The sequence below is a fragment of the Actinia tenebrosa genome, unplaced genomic scaffold (assembly GCF_029948245.1).
Source record: "Actinia tenebrosa isolate PJP-AT-01 unplaced genomic scaffold, QUT_ActTen_1.0 PGA_scaffold16__25_contigs__length_10494907, whole genome shotgun sequence".
NCBI lineage: Eukaryota > Metazoa > Cnidaria > Anthozoa > Actiniaria > Actiniidae > Actinia > Actinia tenebrosa.
The window spans coordinates 3757825-3765167 of record NW_028292576.1 but is presented as its reverse complement, the minus strand read 5'-3'; the positions used below and the strand labels follow the sequence as shown (position 1 = coordinate 3765167).

At 37.9% G+C, this 7343-nt stretch overlaps 1 protein-coding gene across 6 annotated transcripts in view; it reads right to left on the bottom strand.

Moving 5' to 3' along the window:
• The window catches only part of LOC116309108 (octopamine receptor beta-2R), a 21791-nt gene extending 15042 nt beyond the window's left edge, over positions 1–6749 (bottom strand). For 2 of the 6 annotated variants that reach the window (XM_031719664.2, XM_089031197.1), the window contains exons 1-2: positions 6654–6748; positions 1120–1309 (exon numbers count right to left, since the gene is read on the bottom strand). The gene's annotated coding sequence lies outside the window, so the exon portion shown is untranslated. Of the gene's footprint in view, positions 1–1119; positions 3414–6653 lie in introns of those variants that run through there. The other 4 variants (XM_031719662.2, XM_031719672.2, XM_031719667.2 and 1 more) reach the window with 4 other exon arrangements.
• Positions 6750–7343: the final 594 nt, after the last annotated feature.

Below are 7343 nucleotides of genomic sequence, written 5' to 3'. Positions count from 1 at the left end.
AGGATAAGTGAAGTAAGTTGAAATGGAAAGAAGAAGGCATTAACACCACTTTGCATGACTGACTTTTTTTATAGATTTTTCTTTTTATTCCCTTACTTTTCTGCATTTCTGTTCTCTTGCTGTTCTCTTTTCTTTTCTTGTTTTTTTGTTTTTTGTTTTTTTGTTTTTTCCTTTCCGTTCCTTTCCTTTTCTGTTCTGGCCTCTCTTATCTTCGGAGAGGAGAGGGAGAGAGCGGCTGGAGAGGGGGCGCTCTGTGGGATAGGCTTTCTCCTCCTCTTCCTTCTCTCTCTTCTCGTGCGGCGAGCCGATTCGCTTCTGCCGTTCTGAGGATTCCTCTTCTTTCGCGATCTTCTCTTCTTTTCTCTTATCTCTCTCTGCTCAATCTTCTCTTTCTCTTCTCTTTTCTTCTCTTTTCTTCTCTTCTCGGTCTCTTCTCTTCTCTTCTCTTCTCTTCTCTTCTCTTCTCTTCTCTTCTCTTCTCTTCTCTTCTCTTCTCTTCTTGCGAATCGTCTCTATTACGTCTGATTTATCTCCTATCATGAGAGATTCCTACTACTTAATTTCTTCTCAATATCAAAGTTTCTTATAGAAACCCATTCTGTATTTTTCATCCGTTTAATCGGCTTTAAATAAAACTCTATTCAAAGTAAGGGCTTTATACCTCAACCGAGCATTATACAAGATTCAACAACCCCGACTATGAGACTACCAGACTAAGGTGGTGAGCGAGTTGTAGATTCTCAGAAAACAAAGAATAACAAGAATGATAAAAACCTGAGTACTTCTTTGTTCGCATTAGGACGATTAAGTTTTAAAATATAACGAATTCTTGATGAATAGAAAAGTGGCTGCCTAACTCAGTATGAAAACCTCGGTAAAGAACTTATATAAAGAGAAAATACATATCCATTCTAAGACAAGTTAGACAAGTGCATTTACGGTACGAAGCAAAAAAACAGTAATAACTAGTACTGCCATTTTCCCGCCATTTTTGACAACAGGCCACGCGCGCGCCCTTATCTCGTCGACCATTTAATTAAATATTTAAAACCCCTAAAAACTAAATAACAAAAAGACGACTCATTCCTGATTTAGAACCGGTGATATGGCAATACATACCTAATTATTTGAGTTCAGATCGACGTACATCAACTCATGTCAACTATTTTTCTACAGCCGATTTAGTAAGACGTTCAGCGCTCAGTGATCTCTGGTGTTGTTCCAATCGGAGAGAGTTCGATTCTATGAAGTTCGTGATCTTGACTTTCTATTAACTCTCAGTTTCATTTTCATTGTTCGCTATAAAAGCCTAAGCAAACAAATCAGTGGATTAGTGGATATTACATTGTTGTACGTTAAGCCAATGGATATGGGTATTTTAGCTGCATAGATAAGTCATTTGGTGTCGGGCAGCACTTCCTGTCACTGTGTCATCATGATGCGTGTGTCCGCAACAAATCACCGCCCATTTATATCAACATATATACCCTCGGTAGATAAACACAATTCGTTTGCGAATCCTTTTTTTTTTTTTTTTTTTTTTTAATTCCGATTTTTATTGAATTATCTCGTTTTGTGAAAGCAAACCTCGTTTCGTCCGAAAATATTTTAAAGTAGGCGTCTCTTGTCGCCTCTAAAATTGTTCACGAGTTTCACAAGCTTGGACAGGACGTTATAAAATCCTGCCTAAACTAAGAGCTTTTCAACGTTAAAAACTTTTCTATTCGGAAGTATACGATTGAGTTCCGAATAGTACAACTAGTTCTATAGATGAATACGTGACAGACGAGTTCGTCGTTTTTATACGTTTTTTATGGGCAGTAAACGAGATTCCAATCCAATAAAGGATTTCAGATTTAGGTACCAGACAGATAGATAAAAGATAATTGCTATTCTGACTATCTGTATAGCTTATTAAGAATAATCAACCTCAATTTGTCAAGAAACAGAATCCATACTTCCTTTCCTAACAGCCTGGGATTATTAAGCTTTTAATGAAGAAAAGTTGGAGTTATAATATAACAAACTGATTATGGTGAAAAACACTCCGCCATGATTGCTTTAGACGTTTTGAATTTGATTTTTAATTTGTCAGGTATTTGTTTGTTAGTTTTTAAATGATTTTCTCATTATTTCTGAATGATTCAAATTCCCCTGTTTGATGTGGGTCATCATTGCAATTAATTTATTAAATTTTGACAAACTGAAGATCAAAATATGACAATATGACTACAGCTCTCCCTCCGAGGATTCTATGATTCAGTATAAATCTTTGATCAAAACTAGTAATGATTTCCAATCCGAATCAACATCCTTTTTATTACAGGACGTACTGTATTTTCGCTCAGTAAACATAATACTTTTATTCATACGATATAATGAGTCTTTTTCCTCGCCGATACGAGATGATCAAGGTCGGCTAACACCTGCCCCCAACTCAGATCATTTCAGCTATTTTCCTAATTTAACTTTCTTTTATTGCTATGAACTAAATTATAAGATTGCAATATCCTCAAAGAAGGATTTTTCTGACAATTCGACTACCTATAAACCGATCAACCTTTATTAAATGCTGTCTTAGGAATCAAGGTCAGCGTAGTGTAGCGGAGGAAGACGCTCCCCCTTTCGTCTCGCTTAGCTCTTCCAAACTCAGACATTACATTTTTTCAACACATGGAATACATTTGTGGGGTTAAAAATCGCCCAGCCATGCATTTTTAGAAGATTTCCGTTATCTTTTAGGTGTATTTTTTTTAAATTTCCGACGACGATATTTTTTCCCTGGGGTTTCCCCGCACTTATTCGTGAGTAATCATCATATCTCAATTATCTTAGCATTAGGGAAGTACGCTCGCCTCTCGGCGTTCGAGTCCCGCCGTGAGTAGAGTTGTTTGTTGAGTTGATTTTCTGCTGTTTTTCGAGCGTTTTCCTCATGTCTGCAAAAGTCAACCTCTAAAATTTGGAATAAGAGGATGAGAAACGACTTTTGGAATTCCACCGCTAAATCCTATTTATTTATTTACTGATACTAGACAAAGCACTGATCAATACCTACCTCGATATAGGTTGAACACCCCCAGGCGTGTATATATATTCCACATAATTTTGCTCAAGTCTAATCGGCTCAGATGTGTTGGCGATACTATGATATGGCTGATGTTTTGTGGGTGTTGTTTTAAGGCGGTAGAAGGTGGGACATTGGACTTCATGAAGGTATCATCGCTTTTAGGCGGATTAAGATTGCAATTGCTTTGTTCGGCTTGCGAATAAGAATATGTCCATCGCGAATTTATGCAAGAACATTGATTATTTTGGAGTTTAAATTTATCAAACCCTGAAACAACCTCTGGGCTGATTTAAGTCAGGGCATGGCTAACTCACAGATTAAACCCTGAAACAACCTCTGGGCTGATCTAAGTCAGGCCATGTGGCTAACTCACAGATTGAACCCTGAAACAACCTCTGGGCTGATCTAAGTCAGGGCATGGCTAACTCACAGATTGAACCCTGAAACAACCTCTGGGCTGATCTAAGTCAGGGCATGGCTAACTCACAGATCAAACCCTGAAACAACCTCTGGGCTGATCAAAGTCAGGGCATGGCTAACTCACAAATTGAACCCTGAAACAACCTCTGGGCTGATCTAAGTCAGGGCACGGCTAACTCACAGATAAAACCCTGAAACAACCTCTGGGCTGATTTAAGTCAGGGCATGGCTAACTCACAGATCAAACCCTGAAACAACCTCTGGGCTGATTTAAGTCAGGGCATGGCTAACTCACAGATTGAACCCTGAAACAACCTCTTGGCTGATCAAAGTCAGGGCATGGCTAACTCACAGATTGAACCCTGAAACAACCTCTGGGCTGATCTAAGTCAGGGCATGGTTAACTCACAGATTGAACCCTGCAACAACCTCTGGGCTGATCTAAGTCAGGGCATGGTTAACTCACAGATTGAACCCTGAAACAACCTCTGGGCTGATCTAAGTCAGACCATGTGGCTAACTCACAGATTGAACCCTGAAACAACCTGGGCTGATCTAAGTCAGGGCATGGTTAACTCACAGATTGAACCCTGAAACAACCTCTGGGCTGATCTAAGTCAGGGCATGGCTAACTCACAGATTGAACCCTGAAACAACCTCTGGGCTGATCTAAGTCAGGGCATGGTTAACTCACAGATTGAACCCTGAAACAACCTCTGGGCTGATCAAAGTCAGGGCATGGTTAACTCACAGATTGAACCCTGACACAAGCTCTGGGCTGATCAAAGTCAGGGCATGGCTAACTCACAGATTGATCCCTGAAACAACCTCTGGGCTGATCAAAGTCAGGGCATGGTTAACTCACAGATTGAACCCTGAAACAACCTCTGGGCTGATCTAAGTCAGGGCATGGCTAACTCACAGATCAAACCCTGAAACAACCTGGGCTGATCTAAGTCAGGCCATGGCTAACTCACAGATCAAACCCTGAAACAACCTGTGGGCTGATCTAAGTCAGGGCATGGTTAACTCACAGATTGAACCCTGGAACAACCTCTGGGCTGATCTAAGTCAGGGCATGGCTAACTCACAAAACCCTGAAGCAACCTCTGGGCTGATCTAAGTCAGGACATGGCTAACTCACAGATCGAACCCTGAAACAACCTCTAGGCTGATCTAAGTCAGGGCCCAGCTAACTAACAGATCAAACCCTGAAACAACCTCTGGGCTGATCAAAGTCCAGGCACGGCTAACTAACAGATCAAACCCTGAAACAACCTCTGGGCTGATCAAAGTCCAGGCATGGCTAACTCACAGATTGATCCCTGAAACAACCTCTGGGCTGATCTAAGTCAGGCCATGGCTAACTTACAGATCGAATTCGAATTTAGCTTGTTTGGTTTTCTAGATGGAACAAAACCCGAGAACCCAGATAATATTCTTCAAATCAAGGGGGATATCTATCAAACTCAACTCAAAATCTGACTTAGTCCAGGAATCCACCCCGAAGCTTCAGAGGTGATAAGCTAGTGCACTATACTGCGCGCAACACCAACCATCGTTTTTTTTTTTGTTTTTTTTTTATTTGTTTTTTTTTTTTAATCAGTTTGACACGTTTATAAAAAACATCCAACAAACTACCCGACAGCGCGCAATGTACTTCTTTGATATCCTTTCTAGATAAAACCAAATGGTTGACAAGTAGAAAGTATATTTTCTAATTTCTTTTTGTCAATCATGTAATTTAAAAACAATCTTGAGTAGTTTTAAAAAGCACTAAAATACGAAGTAGTGAATCCTTATTTCATTTACTTAAGACTGAGATTTTCGTATTTTTCAGAAGTATTTAAGGTAGGTTAGTTTAATGTATTGTTGTGAAACTATTGTAAAGATAAGTCTTAAGCTTATAATCTGTCGTTATGGTACTGAAGGTTAGGTGGACAAGATGAACGTCACTCCTTCAAGAGTGCAGTTTCTTTTCGTCAATAACAGACGGCTTTGCTTCAAAGGTTTCAAACAGTCCTAGATTCCCATACTTGTGAAAGACCTTAAGCTCAGCGTGTGAAACTGAATAGCATTCTGTATTGTCGAGAAATCTGTTCGGACAACAAAATGAGATTTTGGAGTAATGAAGCTCTAGACAATGGAATCGGTGTTGTGTTTTTAGACTATAGTGGATAATCCGAAGCTCTATCGGAAGCGTAAAACTCCTAGAAAAAGCAATAAAAATGACGTACACCTGCTTCATATTCATAAGCAAATAGTACTTTATTGACGCCAATCTTAACTTATCTTCAATATAGGAAATATATGCCATTATTAGGAAAAGCAATTGTTCATTAGCTCGCCTCCAATGCAAACCACTTCGATGCAAATTGAATAGGACTAAGGTAAATTATTTGAAAAACAAGGCTGAGTTGCCATCAATACTGCTTGACAAGTATTTTTAAGCTTATCTTTTTGATTCGATGCCAAATTTCATCCATTTATCCTCTTTTTAATGTTGTCAACCCTCTCTCGTTATGGGTGCAAAATAAAATTGTCAATTCCTAATATTGATCTAATTAATTCAGAATTACAAGTTACGCATAAGAGTAGGCATTAGAAACGCCAGAGTACAGTATTTTTAAATCAACACGACAACTGAAAACAAACCACAATGTAAATTATTTATACTATTCAGTGCCGAATTTAAAAAACCCAAGCACGCAAAAAGTAACTAAGATATATTCCTTCTCAAACTAAAAGAGAGTTTGATGGATTAGATTACAACGGGGGAAAAGTATAATTAAAAAATATATAAAATATATATATATTACATTATTGAAATAAATATTAGTTTTCGCTTTACAGGATGGACGTTTCGGAGACATATTCTCTATAATTATAATTGAATTTTTAGTGCAAATAATCCACAAACAGCAGTTGAAATTCGACTAAATGTTCGACAGTTTTCAATTTAAAGTGAATGTAATTCAAAATGAGTTCTTTAGAGATGAGGGCAGTTATAAAACCCATATTATTCAGATTCTGGAAGTTACAAAATATCTGATTTTAAAAAACCCATACTAAAGATAAATTGAAATTGGTCAAATTATTCATTATGTCTTGAAAATTTAGGCATATAGAAATTATATTTTTAGGAGATCAGAGAAAAATTATTTACCTTCATGGTGAAATTTGTATTTGTTTTGTAAGTTTGTTGCTTCAGGCTCAAACGTGTTTCCATTGAAGAGACCAGTTTTAGTCCGATAAAATATGATGAAACGACAGACGACGTTCTATTTTATATAAGCAAAAACCCTTTTACTTTCTCCTTACAACTGATTGGTTAAATCAATACTCCCTTCGGCCAATCACCATCTTGGACTTATCCAGCTAGCCAATCAGATTCAAGGTTAACTCACCTGAAATAACTTCGCATATAGACGTTATTTAAGTAATCCTTCTAGAGACACTGGAGATCATTTCAAAGAACTTGTTTGACTTAAGTTTTATTTTACTAGGAATAGTTGACAATAGCAGCTCTAGGACTATCGTACTCTGTGAAAAAGGATACTACCCTTTCCAGGAAATTTGGCACAAAAAGGATTCTAGTCTCCAACATTAACGGCTTATTTTTTAATTCTTATTTTCGGCTTGCTATAATTTCCGCGGCAGGGCTAGGACGGCTTATTTATATTCAAACTACTGTTCTTGTAAATATAGTTTTAATGGCGGAAGCCTCCAAAGGGGAAAGATAGTCGTATTGTAAAAATATCACCATGCGTGAGGCAAGGGATTTTGTTGACAAATTTTAGCTTCACCGTGTCTGCTACAGAATTATCTATTGTTATATCTTCCAAGCTGTTTAATC